The sequence below is a fragment of the Bubalus bubalis genome, chromosome 9 (assembly GCF_019923935.1).
Source record: "Bubalus bubalis isolate 160015118507 breed Murrah chromosome 9, NDDB_SH_1, whole genome shotgun sequence".
Taxonomy (NCBI): domain Eukaryota; kingdom Metazoa; phylum Chordata; class Mammalia; order Artiodactyla; family Bovidae; genus Bubalus; species Bubalus bubalis.
Window position 1 is genome coordinate 109,193,363 of NC_059165.1, and position 24,776 is coordinate 109,218,138.

Consider the following 24,776-nt stretch of genomic DNA (forward strand, 5'->3'; position numbering starts at 1 on the left):
GGAACTAAAGAGCCTTTTGATGAGGGTAAAGGAGCAGAGTGAAAGAGCTGGCTTAAAAAGAAAAGATCATGGCATCTGGCCCCATGACTTTGTGGCAAGTAGAAGGGGAAAAGGTGGAAGCAGTGATATATTTCCTTTTCTTGGGCTCTAAAATCACTGCAGATAGTGACTGCAGCCATGAAATCAGATGTCTGCTTCTTGGCAGGAAAGCTATAACAAAACTAGACAGTGTGTTGAAAAGCAGAGACATTACTCTGCTGACAAAGGTCCGTATAGTCAAGGCTACGATCTTCCCAGTGGTCATGTATGGTTGTGAGAGCTGGGCCATAAAGAAGGCGAAGCGCTGAAGAATTGATGCCTTGGAACTGTGGTGCTGGACAAGACTCCTGAGAGTTCCTTGGACAGCAAGATCAAGCCAGTCAATCTTAAGGGAAATTATCCCTGAATACTCTTTGGAAGAACCGATGCTGAAGCTGAAACTCCAGTATTTTGGTTATCTAATGCGAACAGCTGACTCATTAAGTCCCTGATGTTGGGAAAGATTGAGGGCAGAAGGAGAAGAGGGTATCAGATGATGAGACAGCTGGATGGCATCACCGATGCAATGGACATGAACTTGGCAAACTCTGGGAGATGGTGAGGGACACAGAGGCCTGACATGCTGCAGTCCATGGGGTCCCAAACAGTCAGACACAAGTGGATGACTGAACAACAACAAAGAGCTATAAAAATCAATGCAATGTGTTAAACTTGCTAGGATTCTGATTTGAACAAATCAACTATAAAAAATTTTTTGAAGTAATTAGGTATCTGATTATGGGCTGGCTATTAGACAATAATCAGAAATTGTTATTAATTTCATTACATGTACCAATGGCATGCTGCTTATATATAAAATCCCTATCAGATGCATATCATAGTCACGACAGAGGAACTGATAGGGTGTCTTGCATTTGCTTTAAATACCTAATAGGATGGAAGTACAGATAAAGGAAGATGGGCTGTGAGCTAACAGTGTAGGAGCTGGGGGAGGAATACATGCAATTCATGTTCATCCTATTCTTTACATGTTTTGAGAATTTCCATAAGAAAAATATTTTACTACAGAGCTACAGTAATCAAAACAGTATGTTTGTTACTGGCACAAAAAATATATATAGATCAGTGGAACACGAAAGAAAGCCTAGAGATAAACCCACCCACCTATGGTCCCCTAATCTATGACAAAGGAGGCAAGAACATCAATGGACAAAAGACAGTTTCTTTAATAAGTGGTGCTGGGAGATCTGGATGGTTACATATAAAAGAATAAAATTAGAACAGTTTTCCACATCATACACAAAAATAGACTCAAAATGGATTAAAGACCTAAATGTAAGGCCAGACACTTGTAAAATTCTAAGAGGAAAACATAGGCAGAACATTGTTCGGCATGAACTGCAGCAAGATTTTTTTGGATCCATCTCCTAGAGTAATGAAAATAAAACAAAAATAAACAAATAGGATCTAATTAAAATGAAAATCTTTTGCACAGCAAAGGAAACCATAAACAAAATGAAAAGAATGGGAGAAAATATTTGCAAACGAAGCAACCCACAAGGGATCAATATCCAACACACAGCTCATGCAGCTCAATATCAAAAAGACAAACAACCCAGTCAAAAAACAAGTAGAAGATCTAAATAGTCATTTCTCCAAAGACAACATACAGATGGCCAACAAACACATGAAAAGATGCTCAGAATCATTAGAGAAATGCAAATCAAAACTATAATGAGGTGTCATCACATTGTAGACTGGTCACAATGACCGCCATCAAGAAAATCTACAAACAATAATTGCTAGAGATGTTGCAGGAAGGGGGACCCCTTCCAGGGCCTGAAACTGGGCTCTTGTCTAACACTCAGAAATGAATTGTCCAAGGAGACATATGTGCTGACAAAGCAAGAGATTTTATTGGGAAAGGGCACCCGGGTGGAGAGCAGTAGGGTAAGGGAACCCAGGAGAACTGCTCTGCGGCGTGGCTCACAGTCTCGGGTTTTATGGTGATGGGATTAGCTTCCGGATGGTCTTTGGCCAATCATTCTAATTCAGAGTCTTTCCTGGTGGCGCACGCATCGCTCAGCCAAGATGGATGCTAGCGAGAGGGATTCTGGGAGGTGGATGGACACGTAGTGTCTCCTTTCGACCTTTCCCGAACTCTTCCGGTTGGTGGTGGCTTATTAGTTCCCTATTCCTTATCAGGATCTCCTGTCATAAAACAACTCAGGCAAATGGTTACTATGGTGCCTGGCCAGGGTGGGCGGTTTCAATCAGTGTGCTTCCCCTAACAGAGAGGGTGAGAGAAAAGGGAATCCTCCTACACTGTTGGTGGGAATGTAAATTGGTGCAGACACTATGGAGAGCAATATGGAGGTTCCTTTAAAAAGATAAAAATAGAGCTACCATATTGCTGGATCACAGAAATCTCACTCCTGGGTATATATCCAGAGAAAACCATACTTTGAAAAGATACATACATGCCAGTGATCACTGGAGAATTATAGTCAGGCCATGGAAGCAACCTAAGTGTCCACCAATGGAGAAATGGATAAAGAACATGTGGTATATAATGGAGTATTACTCAGTCATAAAAAGAATGAAATGATGTCATGTGCAGCAACAGGGATGGTTCTAGAGATTGTCATACTGAGTGAAGTAAGTCAGACAGAGAAAGACAATATCCCTTACATATGGAATCTAAAAAAAAGGTACAAATGAACTTCTCTACAAAACAGAGAGTTACAGATGTAGAAAACAAACTTATGGTTAGCAGGAGGATAAGGGGAGTAGGGATAAACTAGGAGACTGGAACTGACATATGCACACTACTATACATAAGATTGGAGAAGGCAATGGCACCCCACCCCAGTACTCTTGCCTGGAAAATCCCATGGACAGAGGAGCCTGGTAGGCTGCAATCCATGGGGTCGCTAAGAGTCGTACACGACTGAGTGACTTCACTTTCACTTTCCACTTTCATGCATTGGAGGAGGAAATGGCAACCCACTGCAGTGTTCTTGCCTGGAGAATCCCATGGACAGAGGAGCCTGGTGGGCTGCCGTCTACGGGGTCGCACAGAGTTGGACACGACTGAAGCGACTTAGCAGCAGCATACATAAGACAGATAGCTAATAAGGATCTACTGTATAGCACAGGGAACACTGTGCAACACTCTGTAATGGCCTATATAGAAAAAGAATCTAAAAAAGTAAATATATGTGTGTGTATTTATATACATACGTAACTGGGTTTTATATACATATGATTTACGTTGCTGAACACCTGAAACTAACACAGCACTGTGAACCAATTATACTCCAATAAAATTTTTTTAATGAAAGGAAAATCTGTGACTTTCTCCCTGAAAGTCCCAGGAGGCCTGGGTGCCTTGTGACCTTGGGCTGCCCTCCCTGTCTGAGCCAAGGATAAAAATGGCCACAGGTAGAAATGAGGGGCTTCCTCATCATTCAGTGAGGGCAATACCACTGATCACATTTATCATATGCAATGTGCATCTGTCAATGAATCTGCTCATGAAATTCGTTACATACAGTGTGATAATCTAATTTGTTCCTTCTTCTTGCACTCACTATTTGCAAAATATAAGCACATTTTCTCTGGCAAACATTTCCGAATTGCAACATGAAGACACTTAAAGTCCCTTTCATCATCCAAAGTGCTAATAGAATTTGGCTGCATTTATGCAGAAACATCTGTTTTCAAACCACAGGCCACTGGGGCCTGCAATTCATATTAGGGGAGCAGCTATCACACACACTGTCATTTCAGCATCCTTAACCCTTTCCACAATTCCTCTTGCACATGTTCACACAAACAGTCAAGTGTGCAATATTTTATTCTTAAGGGGTTTGTCAAGACAACTGGTTGTCAGAACTCCTGAGCTGGGGAGACATTTCCGTTAAATGTGAAGGAACTGGAAACTTCAACCATTTTCATGGAAAAATGTTACAAATGGATTGCACCTCCCGACCAGGGCCCTGGATTGTGGATAACCTTCTCCGAGGATCAGAGCCAGGCACATACCCCAGGCCGCCTGCCCAGGTGGTGTCTAGGTGTGTGAGTTGTAGGGTGACCTGCCCTGGCCCTCAGAGACTGGGGTCCTCCCTGCTGACTCCTCTGACCGGTTCTCCAGTGTTCTCGGTCTGCTCAGATTCACAGGGAAATTGGGCAATGGCTGGTTAGAAGGCCAGGCGCCCTCCTGAGCTGTGCTCCCAGCCTTGTGCAGCATGGCAGTGACAAGGGTGACTCCGTGCCTGTCCTCAAGCTGCTCGCAGCCAAGATGCAGAGAGCCGGCACTGAGCTCCCAGGGTCTCCAGTGCCAGGGGCCTTGACTCTCTCTTTCTTCCCCTCCTGCCCGACCACCCACATTCTGCCTGACTCCTGTCTGACCCTCCAGAGGAGTGGAGGGATAGCCTCTCCTGGGAGCCCCTCTCGGGTTGAGCCTGACTATGGTCCTCCTCACCCATGCATGATCTTGAGGACACTGCTGCTCTGCATCAGGGTCTGCTGCAGACAGGTACCCTGGTGATCACCGGGTCTGATTAACTTAGTGGTCCCCAAAGTGGGAATTGTGTCCTCACAGAGTGAGATGTCCCCAGAGTACAGACCAACATGAAAAGCTTGGGATGAAAATATGAGAATTCCACTTAACATTTTAGCATTCATTTAAAGTGACATTGGTACGGAACTTATAACATATAAGTTAGGAAGCATGATAATAAATTAGATGCTTGGAGGCCCTCCACCAAGTTGGGTGGTAGAATATTATCAACCTTTACCTCACCTGGGCCTTCCTCCCAATCCACTTAACTTTCATCATTCCTACTCTTTGGAATTTTTTAAAAAATATCAAGCTCATACAACTTCACAGCAAAAACCAATCATTTTAAAAAAACAAACGATCTGACTTAAAAATTGGCATGTATACCTATGGCTGATTAATGCTGATGTATGGCAGAAACCAACACTACATTGTAAAGCAATTATCTTCCAATCATAAATAAATAAATTTTTTAAAAAGTAAAAAAAATGGGCTGAGTATCTGAATATATATTTTTCTAAAGAAGACATACAGATGGTCAAAAGTTACATGAAAAGATGCAGAACATTGCTAAATATCAGGGAAATGCAAATCAAATTCACAATAAGATATCACCTCACAACTGTTAGAGTGGCTATATATATATATGAAGAACAAGAAATAACAAGTGTTGGTGAGGTGGAGAAAATGGAACACTTGTGCACTACTGGTGGGAATGTGAATCGATAGAGTCACTTTAAAAAACAGCATGGGGTTTCCTTTAAAAAAAAAAAAAAAGAAGCTTCCAGTTCAAGATGGCAGAGTAGAAGGACATGTGCTCATTTCCTCCTGCAAGAGAACCAAAATTGCAACTAGCATTGACAGGAGAACGATGGAACCCACCAAAAAAGACATCTCATGTCCAAAGAAAAAGAAGCTGCAACAAGATGGTAGGAGGGGCAGGAACATGATAAAATCAAATCCCATATCTGTCAGGTGGTGACCCACAAACTGGAGAACAATAACATCAAAGACGATCTCCCACTCTTGTGAAGGTTCTAAGCCCCATGTCAGGCGTCCCAGCCTGGGGAGCTGACAAAGGGACTGAGAATCCCCAGGGAATCTGACTGTGAAGGCCAGCAGGCTTTGATTACAGGACTCCCACAGGACCGGGAAACAGAGACCCCACTGTTGGGAGGGCACAAACAAAATCGTGCGTACTCCAAGATCCAGGGGAAAGGAGCAGTGACCCCACGGGAGACTGAACCAGGCCGACCACTACTGTTGGAGGGTCTCCTGTGGAGGTGGGGGTCAGCAGTGGCTCTTCGTGGGGACAAGTCCTGGAAGATGCCCTTGGTGTGAGTCCTCTTAGAGGTCACCATTAACCCTACCACAGAGCCCACAGACTCCAGGGCTGGGTCACCTCAGGCCAAACAACTAACAGGGAGGAGCACAACCCCACCCATCAGTGGATAATGGGATTAAAGTTTTTCTGGGCATGGCCCTACCCACCAGAGCAAGACCCAGTCTTTCCCACCACCAGTCCCTCCCATCAGGAAGGTTACACAAGCCACTTAGCCTCCTCCACCAGAGGGCAGACAGAAGAAGCAAGAAGAACCACAATCCCTCAGTGGCGAGAACAAAACCACATTACAGACAGTTAACCAGGATGAAAAAGCAGAGGGTTTTGTACCACACGAAGGGGCAAGATAAAACCCTACAAAAACAACTAAATAAAGTGGAGATTAGGCAACCTTCCAGAAAAAGAATTCAGAAAAATGACTGTGAAGATGATCCAGGATCTCAGAAAAAGAATGGAGGCAAAGGTTGAGAAGATGCAAAAAATGTTTACCAAACACCAGAAGAACGAAAGAACAAGCAGAAATGAAAAAAAAAAAAAAAAACCACTAGAAGGAATCAATAGCAGAATAACTGAGGCAGAAGAACAGATAAGTGACCTGGAGGACAGAATGGTGGAAATCATTGCTGCAGAACAGAATATAGAAAAAAGAATGGGGGGGGGGGTCAGGGGGGAAATGAAGACAGCCTAAGAAACCTCTGGGACAAGATTAAGGGCACCAACATTTGCATTATAGGCATCCCTGAAGGAGAAGATGGAGAGAAAGGACCTGAGAAAATATCTGAAGAGAGAAGAGCTGAAAACTTCCCTAATATGGGATAGGGAATGGTCAACCAAGTCCAGGAAGTGCAGAGAGTCCCAGGCAGGATAAACCCTAGGAGGAACACAGAGAGACACATAGTAATCAAACTGATGAAAATTAAAGACAAGGATAAAATATTAAAAGCAACAAGGGAAAAATGACAAATAACATACAAGGAACACCCATCAGGTTATCAGCTGACTTCTCAACAGAAATTCTATGAGCCAGAAGGGAATGGCACCATATATTTAAAGTGATGATAGGGAGGAACCTACAACCAAGAATACTCTACCCAGCAATACTCTCGTTCAGATTTGATGGAGAAACCAAAAGCTTTCCAGAGAAGCAAAAGTTGAAGAGAATTTAGCACCACCAGACCAGTTCAGTTCAGTTCAGTTGCTCAGTCGTGTCCAACTCTTTCTGACCCCATGGACTGCAGCACACCAGGCTTCCCTGTCCATCACCAACTCCTGGAGCTTGCTCAAACTCATGTCCACAGAGTAGGTGATGCCATCCAACCATTTCATCCTCTGTCGTCCCCTTTTCCTCCTACCTGCAATCTTTCCAGCATCAGGGTCTTTTCCAATGAGTCAGTTCTTCCCATCAGGTGGCCGAAGTATTAGAGCTTTAGCTTCAGCATCAGTCCTTCCAATGAATATTCAGGACTAAGTTCCTTTAGGATGGACTGCTTTGATCTCCTTGCAGTCCAAGGGACTCTCAAGAGTCTTCTCCAACACCACAGTTCAAAAGCACCAGTTCTTTGGCATTCAGTTTTCTTTATGGTCAAACTCTCATATCTGTACATGACTACTGGAAAAACCATAGTTTTGACTAGATGGACCTTTGTTGGCAAAGTAATGTCTCTTCTTTTTAATATGCTATCTAGGTTGTCATAGCTTTTCTTCCAAGTAGCAAGCATATTTTAATTTCATGGCTGCAGTCACCATCTGCAATGATCTGGAGCCCAGGGAAATAAAGTCTGTCACTGTTTCCACTGTTTCCCCATCTATTTGCCATGAAGTGATGGGTATGGATGCCATGATCTTAGTTTTTTGAATGTTGAGCTTTAAGCCAACTTTTTCACTTTCCTCTTTCACTTTCATCAAGAGTCTCTTTAGTTCCTCTTTGCTTTCTGCCATAAGGGTGGTGTCATCTGTATATCTGAGGTTATTGATTTTTTCCCAGCAATGGCTGTCTGAGGAGGCCTTACAAATAGCTGTGAAAAGAACAGAAGCGAAAAGCAAAGGAGAAAAGGAATAATATAAGCATCTGAATGCAGAGTTCCAAAGAATAGCAAGAAGAGATAAGAAAGCCTTCCTCAGTGACCAATGCAAAGAAATAGAGGAAAACAACAGAATGGGAAAGACTAGAGATCTCTTCAGGAAAATTAGAGATACCAAGGGAACACTTCATGCAAAGATGGTTATCAGCTGATGTCTCAACAGAAACTTTACAAGCCAGAAAGGAATGTTACCATATATTTAAGGTGATGAAAGAGAAGAACCTACAACCAGGAATACTCTACCCAGCAAGACTCTCATTCAGATTTGACGGAGAAATCAAAAGCTTTCCAGACAAGCAAAAGTTTAAGAGAATTCAGCACCACCAAACCAGCTTTACAATAAAGGCTAAAGGAACTTCTCCAGTCAGGAAACAAAAGAGAAGGAAAAGACCTACACAAAATAAACCTCAAACAATTAAGAAAATGTTAATAGGATTATACATATTGATAACTACCTTAACTATAAATGGATCAAGCGCACCAACCAAAAGACATAAGACTGGCACTTCCACTTACCACATCACTCTATTCAATCCCTGAAATTCTTTGCAATCATTTCAAATTATTAGGTTAGTCACACTTCCATTACAGTTTGCAATTGTAATTATCTTTTATTTTTTGTCTGGATATTGATTGTGAAAACTGATAAACATCTTTTACTAATGTGATCATGTAATCAAGATTGCCAGGATAAATATCAATAACCTCAGATATGCAGATGACACCATCCTTATGGCAGAAAGCAAAGAGGAAGTAAAGAGCCTTTTGATGAAAGTGAAAGAGGAGAGTGAAAAGGCTGGCTTAAAACTTAACATTCAAAAAACTAAGATCATGGCATTTGGTCCCATCACTTCATAGCAAATAGATGGGGAAACAATGGAAACAGTGACAGACTTTATTTTTTTGAGCTCCAAAATCACTGCAGATGGTGACTGCAGCCATGAAATTAAAAGACGCTTGCTCCTTGGAAGTAAAGCTAAGACCAACCTAGATAGCATATTAAAAAGCAGAGACATCAATCACTTTGCTGAAAAACGTCTGTATAGTCAAAGCTATGGTTTTTCCAGTAGTCATGTATGGATGTGAGAGTTGGACTATAAAGAAAGCTGAGTGCCGAAGAATTGATGCTTTTGAACTGTGGTGTTGGAGAAGATGCTTGAGAGTGCCTTGAACTGCAAGGAGATCAAACCAGTCAATCTTAAAGGAAATTAGTCCTGAATATTCAGGAAATTAGTCCTGAATGTTCATTGGAAGGACTGATGCTGAAGCTGAAGCTCCAATACTTTGGCCACCTGATGGGAAGAACTGATTCACTGGAAAAGACCCTGATGCTGGGAAAGACTGAAGGCAGGAGAAGGGGATGACAGAGGATGAGCTGGTTGGATGGCATCACCGCCTCCATGGACATGAGTTTGAGCAAGCTCCAGGCGTTGGTGATGGACAGGGAAGCCTGGTGTGCCGTAGCTCATGGGGTGGCAAAGAGTCGGACATGACTGAGTAACTGAACTGAACTGACTGAAGTATTATTTGCTTAATATAATTGTATCATGATTAATCAACAGAAAATAACAGAATTCTGTATCATCAAAACTACCATTTAATAGAAAAACCTGTAATCCTTTTTTAAAATCCAGATGCATAATAGAGTTATCTTAGAACTTTTTGAAAAAATACAAATGCCCAGGTACCTCCAAATATGTTTCTAATGAGCAGCCATATTTAAAAACAACAGATTATATGAGGATCTTTTACTGTTATCTAGTTTGTTTCTGCTTTTCTATTTTCTATTCAGTGCTCCCATTTCATTTAGTTTATATTTTCCAATTTCTCCATGTCTTCTTTTTTGTTGTTGTTCTTTCTCAAGCCTTTATCTAGTAGAAAAGGTTTTTCACACACACACACACCCACACACACACACATTATACATATAGTATGTATAATATATATATTATAGAAAATTTATGAATTTTTGCCTAGCTGAAAAATCCATGATATTTTTATTCCACTTTTTGACTTAGTATGTGTAGAATGTGTAGAATGCTACACTTCTAATATATATTCGTGCAAAACTTTGATATAATTCCATGCTTTTTAGCATCTAGTATTAGTGCTAAAAGTCTAGGCAATTATCTTAGTGATTAAAAACATTTGTGAATGAGGCTTGAAACTTCTAAACCAATTGAGAGAATATAAAGAAATACTAAGTTATAAAGAAAAACAACAACAACAGGAATTAGCAAGAGATACCAAAAGTTCAGATTTTGTTCAAATTTCACAAAGTTTCATGCCACTGTCCATTATTCATTTTCATATTTTATTCAAGACTCCACTTTGTATTTAAATGCATTAAGTCGTTTCAGCTGTGTGAAATAAATTATGGTAAACTCTTTTCTCATTATTATTCTATTACAAATATTGTCTAATTTTTCTTGTTATGGCTTCTTAGAAACACCCATCATTTAATTTCCAAACACATGGGATTTTGTTTAAAGTATCTTTAGTATTAATTTTTCATTTCAATGCTTTATTCTCTGCAAACACCCTCTGTGTTTTTTTAGTCTAACTTATTGAGGCTTGTGATGGCTAACTTGAAGATCTCTCTTGGTAAACATCACACTGCATTTAAAAATATGTGGGTTATTTTCAAATATCTTCAATATTGATTTCTAACATAATTCCATAGTCATAAGAGAACAGACTCGGCATGATTTCAATATCTTTAGATCATGTAATTTTTGCACCTTGTTTTATGTCCCTGAATATATTTTAGTGTTTCCTAATTTACCATCTATGGGAACTTGAATAGAATTTGTATCATACTGTTGTGTGAGAATTGTATAAATCTTAATTATGTTGAAAAAAGAAATAAACAAAAAGACATAAGCCATGAAAAAAAAGATATGATGGGGAAAAAAGTTTTCCCCATCATAATAGGAACAAACAATAGGATGTTCAAACAATAGGAACAAACAAATAGGAGGTAAAATATTCATGAATAAACTTGACAAGGACCATGAAGAAAACTTCAAAATGCTCCTGAAAGTGGTCTTGAACAAATAAAAAAGTAAGGAATCTTGAATACAAATGAAGACATTCCTTGTTTTTGGACAAGATGACTCAACTTCATAAAAACATCTATTATCCTGAAATTATACATAAAGTTAATATGATCCTAACAAAAGATAACAGCAACATATTAGAATAGCTAGGAAAACCCTGAAATAAAAGCAGTGGAAGGAAGATTAGCCCTACCAGATATCAAAACATAATAATGGGAATTGAGTTCAATCTCTTTCCTCTATTGCAACAGTTGTAGATACAGTTTTCCTTGCTGTTCACACGGACACACACAGTGTAACTCCTACACGTGACACCAGCACACAAAGGGATAAAGCTGTGTGACAGACTAGAAACAGGCCCAACAGCATTTGGATATTTAGTATATGACACAAATGCATTTCAGATCACAAGAGAAAAGATGGCCTTTAAAAAAAAATGTTGGGATAGATACTTGGAAAAAGATTATTGGATCTGTAAACTAAGCACAAAACCAAAAGACTATTAGGAAGCAGAGGTGAATTCCATTACAGATGGGTTGAGAAACGCCCTTCTAACTACGATTCAAAGTCTAGATGCAATAAATGAAAAGAATGACTAAATTAATGGTCTCAAAACAGAAGCTTCTAGTGGTAAAACTCACTATGAATGAGTAAAAAGAAACCTGGGAGAAATAGTCGCAATTTAACAAAGATAAAGCACTAATATCTCTAATATGTATTTTAGACAAAATTTTAAATCCAAAGAAAAGAACACCCTCAAATCCAAAAGGAAATGGACAAAATATATAGACAGGAAATTTACAGAAAGAAGATGATCAAATGACTCATAAACAAATGAAAAGCTAATTTCACTCAAAATAATTGAAATGTAAATTAAAATGTATTGAAACACTATTTACTGGCTCTCAGGTCCATGCAGGTGTGGGGGAAACACACTGTCACACCTGCTGGTAGGAGTGTAGAATTTGGGGAGAGGGAAATCAAGAATAGTTAACAAAATAAATACTTATTTACTCTGCCCTCTTGGAATGAATAATATGCCTCCACAAATACAAGCAACCTATGTGCAAGGTTATCTATTATTCCATTATTTTTAATAGCAAAGGCTTGTTAAAAAAAAAACCCAAATGTCAATGCACAAGATAGTTGAATAAGTATGGAACAGCCTCAGAATGGAGTACAATGTGGAGTACAAAGGAATGAGGAGCATCTCTATGAACCAGTAAAAAGACTTTTCTAACTGAAAAAAGGAAGGCACAAAAAAGATGTATATATACTAACTTTTGTAATAATTTATAAGTGGCTTGCTTAACAAAAGAGACCCAGGAAGAATAAATCTGAAATTATTTCAAATACCATAGTACGGGAACAAGAAGAAAGAGGCAGGAATGGGATTGAGACTTCAAATACAGCTTTTTTTTTCCCCTTAGTTTTGACCTTTGGACCATGTAAAACAAATGTTCAAAAATTAAATTATATCATAAAGGGGAAAAAAATGAATTGTGTGCAAACAGAAACAGATGAAACTAATGGTATATCAAATTGATAACATATTTACATAGTGCTGACTTGACAGCCAAAGAAATCCTGAACGTGACCTGGTAGGTTATGGTTGCTTTGGATGTAGTGATTCTGAAAGTATTTTGGGTGTATTCTAGGGTTAAGCAAATTATTACTGAGAAATGGAATATTGCCTGCCATGTCAGTAAACAAAGGATGTCACGGTCATCAGCAATTGCAGCCAGCATGGATGGTGAGCTGGCGAGCCCTGAGGGAACTCAGGAAAGAACAATACCTGCCCTCTAGCAGCCATCAGACTGCAGCCACTCCCCATGGTGAGCCCGGAGGAAACTCAGGATTTGAAAACACAGGATACTAGCTGAGGAGCATGAAGGAATGATTTCAGTAAGCCCAGACTCTTGCATCTTCCCATACATAGAAAAGTGCTAGGTTCCTTAACATGAGATATCTGGTTTTCTTTAATTTACGGTAATCTTTTGACTTTAGACTACTTGCCCTCTGTTGCAAAACTTCTATATAACCTGGCTCCCCCTCTCGCCTCCTTGGAGCAGTTCTCTCAGGGTTACTTGAGATGCTGCCTCCTGGGCTTAAGTCCTAAAAATTTCCATTGAATAAAATATAACTCAACTTTTATATTGATATTTTGGGGGAACCAGGTTCTTACTGTAGGAGAAAGGAGATGCAACTATTAACTTTCAGTTTTAAAAAAGCAGTTCTTGGTTCAGTCCACTGAGAAGGTCTAGGGTCAATGACGCCATGGTAGCAATGAGCATTTCTATCTAATGCTCAGATACTGGTTTCTAACCCCTACCACAACCCCACTAAAAGACACCAAGGCTTCTTGAGAAATGGCTGACTCTAGGCCTGGGTCAAAGTACAAGTCAGAGCTGGATTAGTTCAAAGACTTATGGGAACATATGAAAGAATGCAGAGATCAACCTGAACACCCAGCATCTCATCTTTACACATTCGGGGCAGGCACTCCTTCCCCTGCCAGGCACAGGGAGGTCTGAGATGGGCACCCGGAAGGATGCAGGAAGAGGGGTAGGGCTTCAGACCAAACTGGTTCTCTTGTCCACAACAGCTAACAACCCCACCACCTGCAAAAGACCCTGCCCTTCTTGAGCCCTTGGCTCTGCCAGGATGGCAGACAAGCTTCTCCTCACCCCCTCCTCAGTCTCCACCCTAATTACTCTGGTTTTATTTTTTTTCCCCTACCACTTATCTCCTGCCATTACCTTGGCTTTTCTTTAGATGACTTTTTCAGCTCCCCTCTCCCACATCTGCTTGTAAGCCCTCCTCAGGGCCAGCAGCAGACAGCACACAGGAGGTTAAGGAATGCAATGCTGTAGGCAAGTGAGGCCACAAACCCTGGCCTCTCCTGGTTACTTGGCACAGTGACTGGAGTACGGCTTTTGGAACCAGTCCTACCATGGTTGAAACTCCAACTTTGCCACTTGATGGTCCTGAGACCTTGAACAAATCCTGTGACTGCTTTAAGCCTCAGTAACTTCAACTAAGACGGAAACACAGCACCTGCCCTGCAAACAAATCTTCCCAGGACACCGCTCTGACTCCTGAGACTCAGCAGAACACCTGCCTCAGAGAGGCAGGAGACAGGGACAAGGGGTGAGCCCCTCCATACCCCAAGCTGGCTTGTCTGTCTTTTAACATTGCTCCCCACGCTGAGCCTGGGGCAGGGGCAGGAGCCTCCCTGGCCTCTTCCCCTCCAGGCCTCCAAATCCCCTCCTGGACGCAGAGGTGAGCGGACTCCAGGTTTCCTGGCCCCGCCCACCCTCACTAATGAGGAACACACCCAGAACCCGGCGCTGACCCCATTGCCCCTGCAGGCTCTCTCGCATCGATGCTTTCCTCAATCCTATCCCAGCTTTAGAAGTGACAACATCCTCTTCTCCCACACACAAGGCCCTCTGCCATCTTCACAAGCAGTCGGCAGGTCAGCCTTCCTGTTCCCATTTCACAGTCCGGGAAACTGAGGCCTCGTGTTGGGTAGGCTTTGGGCCCAGGCTGGCTTTTCCTGCCACTCGAGCAGCTGAGGAAGCTTGCTCCTCGCGCCAAGGCGAGTGGAGGTGCTCGCGCGGCAGAGTGAGTCACGAGCCGCGGCGGCCGGGGGTGCGCGCTCCGCCGGTCTCCTCCTGGCGCCCTCCCCGCGCACGCACCCGCGCCCCGCAGCCCCTCCGCCTCCCACCGTCCCTGCCGGAGGGGCGCACACTTTGGCGAGCCGGGGCTCCCCGGCCCCGCCAGCCGGCCGGCCACGCGCACTGTCACCCCCGCGCGCCTGTGGTCAGCCCGCGAGTCCGCGCGCGGAGGCCCGGACACCTGCCGGCCCGCGGGCTCGCAGCCGCGCCTCTCAGCGTCGAGACCCGCCGCCGCCGCAGCTCCTCCCCGCGCCCCGCCCGCAGCGCCGCGCCCCGACTCACCGGCTCCCGGCGCGCCCCGTGTCGGAGCTCGGCCCATGGGCAGAGCCCGCCGCTCCCGCTGAGCCGGGGCGCCGCGGACCCTGCCGGCCGCCCGCCGCTCGCCGCGCGCGGCCCGGGGCGCAGCTCGCCTCACTCCGGCGGCCGCCCTAGAGGCGCGGCGCGGCGCCCCCTCGCGGCCGCACGGGGAAGGCTGGGCGCGCAGAGCTCCGGGTGGGGCTGCGGAGGACCCTGCCGCGGGGCTCCCTTTCCCGCTCCCTTCTGAGGCCACCCATCCCCAAGGCGTCCCCGCTCACCCCGCCTCTGCTCTGCTGCGGGCCTCAGGATCAAGGCCATAAGTCCAGCCCTGCATTCAGGACCCTCCGCTGTGGCTGGCCTTCCACCCCCTGGAGGTGGGACCCACTACAAGCATCAGATGGCACCCTCACGTCATGGCTCCTGCTGGACTCTGCAGCTGAACTGGCCCCTCCCCACTACCGACTCTCTCACCTGGAAAACCCCTGGCAGCCTAAAATCCCATGCACCTCTTTTACTGGCCGCTCCTCTGGATTCTTCTCCTGTGATGGCCGCTGATCTGTGGTGTGTCTATGCTCCCTGTCTGGTGGGCACAGGGTGGGCATCAAAGGATGGGAAGACTGCTCATCACCCACCAAGCGTCTTCTATTGGGGAGGTGGTCCTAGGAACTGGCCCACTGGGAGGGTGGCTCACCACTCTGAAGACACTGAGCTGCTAGGAGGATAACCTGTTGCTATTTCACTTTTAAAATGGGGGGAGGGAGCCTGAACGAGATTGGGTGACCTTCCTCAGCTGGCTCCAGCTGGACATTAAAAGTGTCCTGGTTTGTCCCAGTGTAAAAGTCAGGATATCTGTCCCTTGCTTCAGTCAGGACCTACTTAAGGAGATGTGGCAGGTTACCCAACCCAATCAGCTTTAGCAAAAATAATTTATTGGCTTCAGTTCAGTTCAGTTCAGTTCAGTCGCTCAATCGTGTTTGACTCTTTGTGACCCCATGAACTGCAGCGCGCCAGGCCTCCCTGGCCATCACCAACTCCCGGAATTTACCCAAACCCATATCCACTGAGTTGGTGATGCCATCCAACCATCTCATCCTCTGTCGTCCCCTTCTCCTCCTGCCCTCAATCTTTCCCAGCATCAGGGGCTTTTCAAATGAGTCAGCTCTTCGCATCAGGTGGCTTAAGTATTAGAATTTCAGCTTCAACATCAGTCCTTCCAATGAACACCCAGGACTGATCTCCTTTAAGATGGACTGGTTGGATCTCCTTGCAGTCCAAGGGACTCTCAAGAGTCTTCTCAAACACCACAGGTCAAAAGCATCGAATCTTCAGTGCTCAGCTTTTTTTATAGTCCAACTGTCACATCCATACGTGACCACTGGAAAAACCATAGCCTTGACTAGATGAACCTTTGTTGGCAAAGTAATGTCTCTGCTTTTGAATATGCTATCTAGGTTGGTCATAACTTTCCTTCCAAGGAGTAAGCGTCTTTTAATTTCATGGCTGCAGTCACCATCTGCGGTGATTTTGGAGCCCAGAAAAATGAAGTCTGACACTGTTTCCACTGTTTCCCCATCTGTTTGCCATGAAGTGATGGGACCGGATGCCATGATCTTAGTTTTCTGAATGTTGAGCTTTAAGCCAACTTTGTCACTCTCCTCTTTCACTTTCATCAAGAGGCTTTTTAGTTCTTCTTCACTTTCTGCCATAAAGGTGGTGTCATCTGCATATCTGAGGTTATTGATATTTCTCCCGGCAATCTTGATTCCAGCTTGTGCTTCCTCCAGCCCAGCATTTCTCATGATGTACTCTGCATATAAGTTAAATAAGCAGGGTGACAATATACAGCCTTGATGTACTCCTTTTCCTATTTGGAACCAGTCTGTTGTTCCATGTCCAGTTCTAACTGTTGCTTCCTGACCTGCATACAGATTTCTCAAGAGGCAGGTCAGGTGGTCTGGTATTCCCATCTCTTGAAGAATTTTCCACAGTTTATTGTGATCCACACAGTCAAAGGCTTTGGCATAGTCAATAAAGCAGAAATAGATGTTTTTCTGGAACTCTCTTGCTTTTTCCATGATCCAGCGGATGTTGGCAATTTGATCTCTGGTTCCTCTGCCTTTTCTAAAACAAGCTTGAACATCTGGAAGTTCACGGTTCACATATTGCTGAAGCCTGGCTTGGAGAATTTTGAGCATTACTTTACTAGCATATGAGATGAGTGCAATTGTGCAGTAGTTTGAGCATTTTTTGGCATTGCCTTTCTTTGGGATTGGAATGAAAACTGACCTTTTCCAGTCCTGGGGCCACTGCTGAGTTTTCCAAATTTGCTGGCATATTGAGTGCAGCACTTTCAGAGCATCATCTTTCAGGATTTGAAATAGCTCAACTGGAATTCCATCACCTCCACTAGCTTTGTTCATACTGATGCTTTCTAAGGCCCACTTGACTTCACATTCCAGGATGTCTGGCTCTAGGTGAGTGATCACACCATCATGATTATCTTGGTCGTGAAGCTCTTTTTTGTACAGTTCTTCTGTGTATTCTTGCCACCTCTTCTTAATATCTTCTGCTTCTGTTAGGTCCATACCATTTCTGTCCTTTATCGAGCCCATCTTTGCATGAAATGTTCCTTTGGTATCTCTAATTTTCTTGAAGAGATCTCTAGTCTTTCCCATTCTGTTGTTTTCCTCTATTTCTTTGCATTGGTCTCTGAGGAAGGCTTTCTTATCTCTTCTTGTTATTCTTTGGAACTCTGCATTCAGATGCTTATATTATTCCTTTTCTCCTTTGCTTTTCGCTTCTCTTCTTTTCACAGCTATTTGTAAGGCCTCCCCAGACAGCCATTTTGCTTTTTTGCATTTCTTTTCCGTGGCAATGGTCTTGATCCCTGTATCCTGTCACGAACCTCCATCCATAGGTCTTCAGGCACTCTATCAGATCTAGTACCTTAAATCTATTTCTCACTTCCACTGTTTAATCATAAGGGATTTGATTTAGGTCATACCTGAATGGTCTAGTAGTTTTCCCTACTTTCTTCAAGTTAAGTCTGAATTTGGCAATAAGGAGTTCATGATCTGAGCCACAGTCAGCTCCTGGTCTTGTTTTTGTTGACTGTATGGAGCTTTTCCATCTTTGGCTGCAAAGAATATAATCAATCTGATTTTGGTGTTGACCATCTGGTGATGTCCATGTGTAGAGTCTTGTCTTGTGTTGTTGGAAGAGGGTGTTTGCTATGACCAGTGCATTTTCTTGGCAAAACTCTATTAGTCTTTGCCCTGCTTCATTCCGTATTCCAAGGCCAAATTTGCCTGTTACTCCAGGTGTTTCTTGACTTCCTACTTTTGCATTCCAGTCACCTCTAATGAAAAGGACATCTTTTTTGGGTGTTAGTTCTAAAAGGTCTTGTAGGTCTTCATAGAACCGTTCAACTTCAGCTTCTTCAGCGTTACTGGTTGGGGCATAGGCTTGGATTACTGTGATATTGAATGGTTTGCCTTGGAAACGAACAGAGATCATTCTGTCGTTTTGGAGATTGCATCCGAGTACTGCATTTCGGACTCTTTTGTTGACCAGACACTTAAACGCTATGAATAGGAATCCACCTTTCCCTTCTCCTAGACCTGCTATGTCTGGGTTGACATTGTCAGAAAGAGCACAGCTGCCTGATATTCCCAGGAAACAGCAGAACTGCCACACAGACCCTGAAGAGGTCGGCTCTGGCCATTTCCAAAGTCCTGAAGAATGAGGATTACAGGCCTAGGTGTTGCCTCCCTGGAACCAAAGGTGAAGTAGCCCTTGTGCTCAGCCTGAAGATGGAGTAGGGAACTACTCTAGCATGCACCAAAGGCTATTTGTAGAAGACCAAACAAATAAAAACAACAATGCTCGTATCTCGTACCATTGGCAAAACTGAGGCCTGGAGACAAGGCATCTGTCTGGGGCACATAGATGTATTAGGGCAGGTGAGTTGGATGGGCTGGGCAGGGAGCAGCAGAGCTTTATGACAAGGCTAGGGCCAGAGGTTGGTCCCAGTGAGGGTCATGCCTGAGACCAGTGTCAACAACCTGGCCTCGGTGAAGAGGACGGAGAAACAGGAAGGTTGGGGGAGATTCCCAGCATATAGATTCACCTTGGGGCTTAGGTACTAAGACCAGTCCTGAGGCTGGTGAACCTTCTCGGATTCTCACCACATGCCTGGAGCCCTCAGGTCAGGCCCTGCATGCCTGCTGGAGGCATGCTGGGGTTCTAGGAGAGAGGGCTGCATGAGAAAACTCGGAAGAGCGAGCCCACTCACCTGTGACTTGCTGGGGCCTGAGCAGCACTTCAGGGCCCCCTCACAGAGTGCAGCTCAAAGGAGAAGGGCAGGTCTCTCCCCACCCCACCCCTCTCTGTGAGCAAAGGCTTGGGGACCACTGAGGAGCTGTTGTCACACTGGGTGCAGTGGCGGGGCTGCTTGAAGTCAGGGCAGTGCTTGGTGGAGGAACTGGAACCCCAGGGTGGACTTGCCTGTGGCCACCCCGCATGTCTCAAGTGGCTGAGTGAGCAGGGCTATTCCTGTGACAGGGAAGAAGGCTGTACCTCCTGATGCCTCCTGCAGCCTCTCTCGCTGTCCCTGAGGTCAGGGCTGTGTTGAGGGTACAGCACGCAGTCCTTGAACTCACCTTGAGGCCAGCAGGGAGTTCTGCTCCAAGTTGTCCCCAGCTTGCGGACACTGGCTGCAGGAGCCATGTCTGGACCCTGGGAGAAGACTGGGCCACCCCAGGCTCCATGTTTCCCCAGCGCCTCCCTAGCCCGCCTCATCCATCAAGTCCCTTTGGCCTGCCCTACTCCAGCCCTATCTTCTTGCTCCAGTCCTTGCCCAGGGACTAGCCCCAGACAGTCTGGTGCTGGGACAGAGGGTGAGTGACCCGGGGAGCTCTCAGCTCAGTCTCCTCTGCCTGAGCCCTGCCCTGAGACACACCTCCGGTGGATATTTCCTGAGGGGCTGTGTGCGCCGCGCGCTGTGCTGGATGCTGGGATCCTGCAGGGAGCAGGACATGTGGTTCTTGCCACCTCAGAGCCCACTGTTCAGAGAGAGGAGACTGAAGACAAATTTTACACACAAAAGGATAATAAAAATGAGCCTTTCAGAGAATGCTAAGTGCCATGAAGTCACCAAGACAAGGTGAGGTGGTGGAGTGTGTCTGGGCCTACTTTAGATGGGAGGGCTCAGGAAAGGCCTCTCTGCCTACAGAGGGTCTGCGCTGAGACCTGTAGGAGGAGCCAGCCCTACACGGTCTGTGGGAAGATGGTCCTTGCTAGAGAGGGTAGCAGGAGCAGTGACCCTGTGGCCAGCATGCGTCCTGCTTCTGTGACAAAGAAAGGAGGCGGGTGTGCCTGGAGGAGAGGGTGGGGAGGGTGCAGAGGCCCCGGTGGAAGCAGTCGGGGCCAGGCTGGGCCTCCTGGCGGGCAAGGAGCTGGGACTCTGTTCTCCAGGTGTGGCCCAGGGTAGGCTCCACCCCAACCCCATTGGTAGCCCCTCCAGCAGGAGGCGTGTTGGCTGTGACATCCATGAGGCCCTTTCCCGGCACCCCCGGCGCCTGCTTTGGCCGTCCATGGTCCAGACGGCATCTCCCACACACATCTGACGCTGGGGCCACCTGAGTGTGTCCTACCCACCCAGCACTGGGCTGGCAGGGCTGGAGTCCTCATCCTCTGAGGAGGCCACCCCTGGAGCTGCTGCGCTGACCTGCACAGGATGGAGGAGACGGCAGGCAGGAGGCATCTGAGAAGCACACGCCCTGGTCCGGGGCAGGGGCTGGGGGCGTGGATGATGGTAACATGTGGAGAAGGTGGGAGAAGTGAGAGGCAGCTGGGTGTGGCCAGGGTGGATGGGGGACTTGCTGAGATTGTGCGGCCAGAGAGGTACTGGGGGGCCAGCTGGAGGCAGTGGGACTTGTGGGTGCAGAGTCTGGTGTGGGCCTTCATGAGGTGGAGGAAGGTGAGCCTGTGGTCCTCGCTGCCACAGACACGCAGTGGCTGCAGCCTGCGAGGGCCCTGCAGCGTGTCGGCCCCAGTGCTTGGTCCACCTGCGGCAGGCGACTCAGGAACCAGATCACGCCACGCGGGCTGCCAAGCACTGTACCCTGTAAAAGCAGAGAACACTGAGGACAACTGTAGCCTCTGGCAAGTGCATTTTATTAGTGAAACTCCTAACTCACCCATTCTTGGATCTGATGAAAACTCATCCTTTCTCGCTGCCACCGAGGTCAGATTGCTGTATCCTGTATCAGTGCTGTAGCCTGTGCTGAGGGTGCTGTGGTCACCGCCTCCCGGCAGCTTCTTGAGCTGAGTGGGGTCTGGTGAACATGCTCCACAGTTACGATGGGAGCCCCAGGTGAGGCTGACGCAGCAGAAGATAGGTCACACTTCGAGAAACGCTGATTACAAGGGGTACAGGGTGAACCCGCCCATCTGTGACGAGCAAAATAATGGCCCCCAGAGATGCCCAAGGCCTAAACCCCAGAACCAGTGAATATGTGACCTTCCATGGTAAAAGGAACTTCGCAGGTTGACTTTGAGGTGAGGATTACCTCAACCCAGGATTGCCCTGGATTATCAAGGTGAGCCCCAAATAATCAGTGGGTGCTCAAAAGCAGAAGAGGGAGACACAAGAAGAGTCAGGGAAAGAGATGAGAGTATGGAAGCAGGGTCAGAGAAATGCTAGCAACTCTGCTAGTTCTGAGTGTGGAGCAAGGAGCCATGAGCCAAGGAATGTGGGAGGCCTCTGGTGGTTGTGAAAGGCAAGAAACGAATTCTCCCCTAGAGCCTGTAGGAGGAACCAACCTTGCTGACACCTGTCTTAAGCTCAGTGAGACACAAGGGAGACTTCTGACCTACAGAACTATACACGAATACACTTGCATGTGGCTCAGTGGTAAAGAATCCACCTGCAATGTGGGAGACATGGGTTCGATCCCTGGGTTGGGAAGATCCCCTGGAGAAGGGATAGGCTACCCACTCCAGTATTCTTGGGCTTCCCGTGTGGCTCAGCTGGTAAAGAATCCGCTTGCAATGAGGGAGACATGGGTTCAACCCCTGGGTTGGGAAGGTCCCCTGGAGAAGGGAAAGGCTGTCCACTCCAGTATTCTGGCCTGGAGAATTCCATGGGCTGTATAGTCCATGGGGTCACAAAGAGTTGGACACAACTGACCAACTTTCACTTGTTTTGAACCAGTAAGTTTGTGGTAATTTGCAATAGTGGTAATGGGAAACTCAGACACTGTTCCACAAAAGAGGCTCAGAGCAGGCAGGCAACGTATGGAGGTGGCACTGCACACTGGGGGCCCAAACCCCGCATGCTTCCCATTAACTGCCCTAGAGGCACAGTAGGAGGCAGGGAGGTCAGGACCAAGCTGCTGCCCTCAGAAGGGCCCACACCGGGCAGAGTGGATGTGTATTGGGCCTTCCTTGGGAGCTCATTTACAGCACAGATGACCAAGCCTTTGGACTCAGAGGGTCTGTGTGGGGACCCGGGAATCTGCATCACAGCATCAAAATTATTTTGTCATTATTGCTCATTTGTTCAGTCGTGTCCAACTCTGTGACCCAGTGGACTGCAGCACACCAGGCTTCCCTGTCCTTCGCCATCTCCTGGAGTTTGCTCAAACTCATGTCCATTCAATCAGTGATGCTGTCCAATCATCTCATCCTCGGTCTGTCACCGTCTTCTGCTTTCAGTCTTTCCCAGCGTTAGGGTCTTTTTTAATGAGTCAGCTCTTCACATCACGTGGCCAAAGTATTGGAGCATCAGTCCTTCCAATGAATATTCAGAGTTGATCTCCTTTAGGATGGACTGGTTGGATCTCCTTGCAGTCCAAGGGACTCTCAAGAGTCTTCTCCAGCACCACAGTTCAAAAGCATCAATTCTTCGGTACTCAGCTTTCTTTATGGTCCAACTCTCTCATACATACATGACTACTGGAAAAACCATAGCTTTGACTATACAGACCTTTGTCTGCAAAGTGATGTCTCTGCTTTTTAATATGTAGTCTAGGTTTGTCATAGCTTTTCCTCCAAGAAGCAATCATCTTTTCATTTCATGTCTGTAGTCACTGTCCACAGTGATTTTGGAGCTCAAGAAAATAAAAATCTGTCACTGTTTCCATTTTTTCCCGCATCTATTTGCCATGAGGTGATGGGACCGGATGCCATGATCTTAGTTTTTTGAATGTTGAGTTTTAAGCCAGCTTTTTCACTCTCCTCTTTCACCTTCATCAAGAGGCTCTTTAGTTCCTCTTCACTTTCTGCCCTAGGGGTGGTGTCATCTGCATATCTGAGGTTATTGATATTTCTCCTGGCAATCTTGATTCCATCTTGAGCTTCATCCAGCCTGGCATTTCGCATGATGTACTCTGCATATAATTAAATAAGCAGCATGACAGTATACCGCCTTGACGTACTCCTTTCCTAATTTGGAACCAGTCCGTTGTTCCATGTCTGCTTCTAATTGCTGCTTCTTGACCTGCATACAAATTCCTCAGGAGACAGGTAAAATGGTCTGGTATTCCCATCTCTTTAAGAATTTTCCAGTTTGTTGTAATCCACACAAAGGCTTTAGCAGTCAATGAAGCAGAAGTAGATTTTTTTTCAGGAATTCTCTTGTTTTTTTCTATGATCAAATGGATGTGGTCCAAATGGTTTACTGACCTTCAATTGTTCAGAATCTACCAGCAGAATAAAAACACAGAAGGTGGTTTTAGGACAGCCAAATACCCTAAATGTGATGCTGGCAACCTTGATCATGTAAAAGTGTGTCTGAGCAATGTGGCAGTGGGAACCCAGGTTTAAGACCCATCTGGTCAACTGGGACCTCTGGAGGCTGCCACAGAGGCAGTGACATGCAGCTGCAGCTGCAGCGTAGCAGGCTCAGTCCAAGGAGAGGTAAAGGCTGGCCGGTGGCTGGACGAGAGTGGAAGCCAGGAGCATCATGGCCACTGCTGAGCCATCTGCTGGAGATGGAGCCAGCAGGACTGGAGACTCCTCTACCCAGGCAACTTCTTGTCCTCAGTCATCAGCTCAGCTGGAGTAACCGTTTGTGTCTTATTAATGGGACACAGAAGCCTCTCAGCAGGTTATCTGTTGAAAAATGAAGGCATTGCAGGGGAAGAGGGGACAGAGGCGGTCCTGGAAGTGGGGGCTCCAGGGAAGCATCTTGGCCCAGATGAGGAGTCCCGACATAGTTGTGCAGAAGGATGCATTTTGATTTTGTGCAGAGTTGGCAGTGAGTCCTTGGGGAGCGGGACTTTTTGCCTCCAGCTAGCTGCTGGTCTGTTTTTAGACCAGGGGATTGGGAAGAGACTTGGCCAGGTTGCCTGCCTGTGCTCAGCCACAAGCCCCACATCCTCCCATTGTCACCATCCCGACCGCCCCAGGGTCTCGGGTCTGATGGTCCGAGGCGGTCCCTCACGGCTATTATACCCTGTACTTCTTTGTTAGCTCAACCATACACATTTGACCATTTGATGTCTCCTACTCTTCCCAGACGGAGAAGGCAATGGCACCCCAGTACTCTTGCCTGGAAAATCCCATGGACAGAGGAGCCTGGTGGGCTGTAGTCCATGGGGTTGCTAAGAGTCGGACTCGACTGAGTGACTTCACTTTCACTTTTCACTTTCATGCATTGGAGAAGGAAATGGCAACCCACTCCAGTGTTCTTGCCTGGAGAATCCCAGG

The 24,776-nt window shown here is 45.8% G+C and overlaps 1 protein-coding gene across 3 annotated transcripts in view; it reads right to left on the bottom strand.

The window, feature by feature from the left end:
* The window catches only part of RASGEF1C (RasGEF domain family member 1C), a 116,580-nt gene extending 100,805 nt beyond the window's left edge, over nt 1–15,775 (bottom strand). For 2 of the 3 annotated variants that reach the window (XM_044948514.2, XM_025293973.3), the window contains exon 1: nt 15,048–15,775. The gene's annotated coding sequence lies outside the window, so the exon portion shown is untranslated. The remainder of the gene's footprint in view (nt 1–15,047) is intronic. The other variant, XM_025293972.3, reaches the window with a different exon arrangement.
* Nucleotides 15,776–24,776: the final 9,001 nt, after the last annotated feature.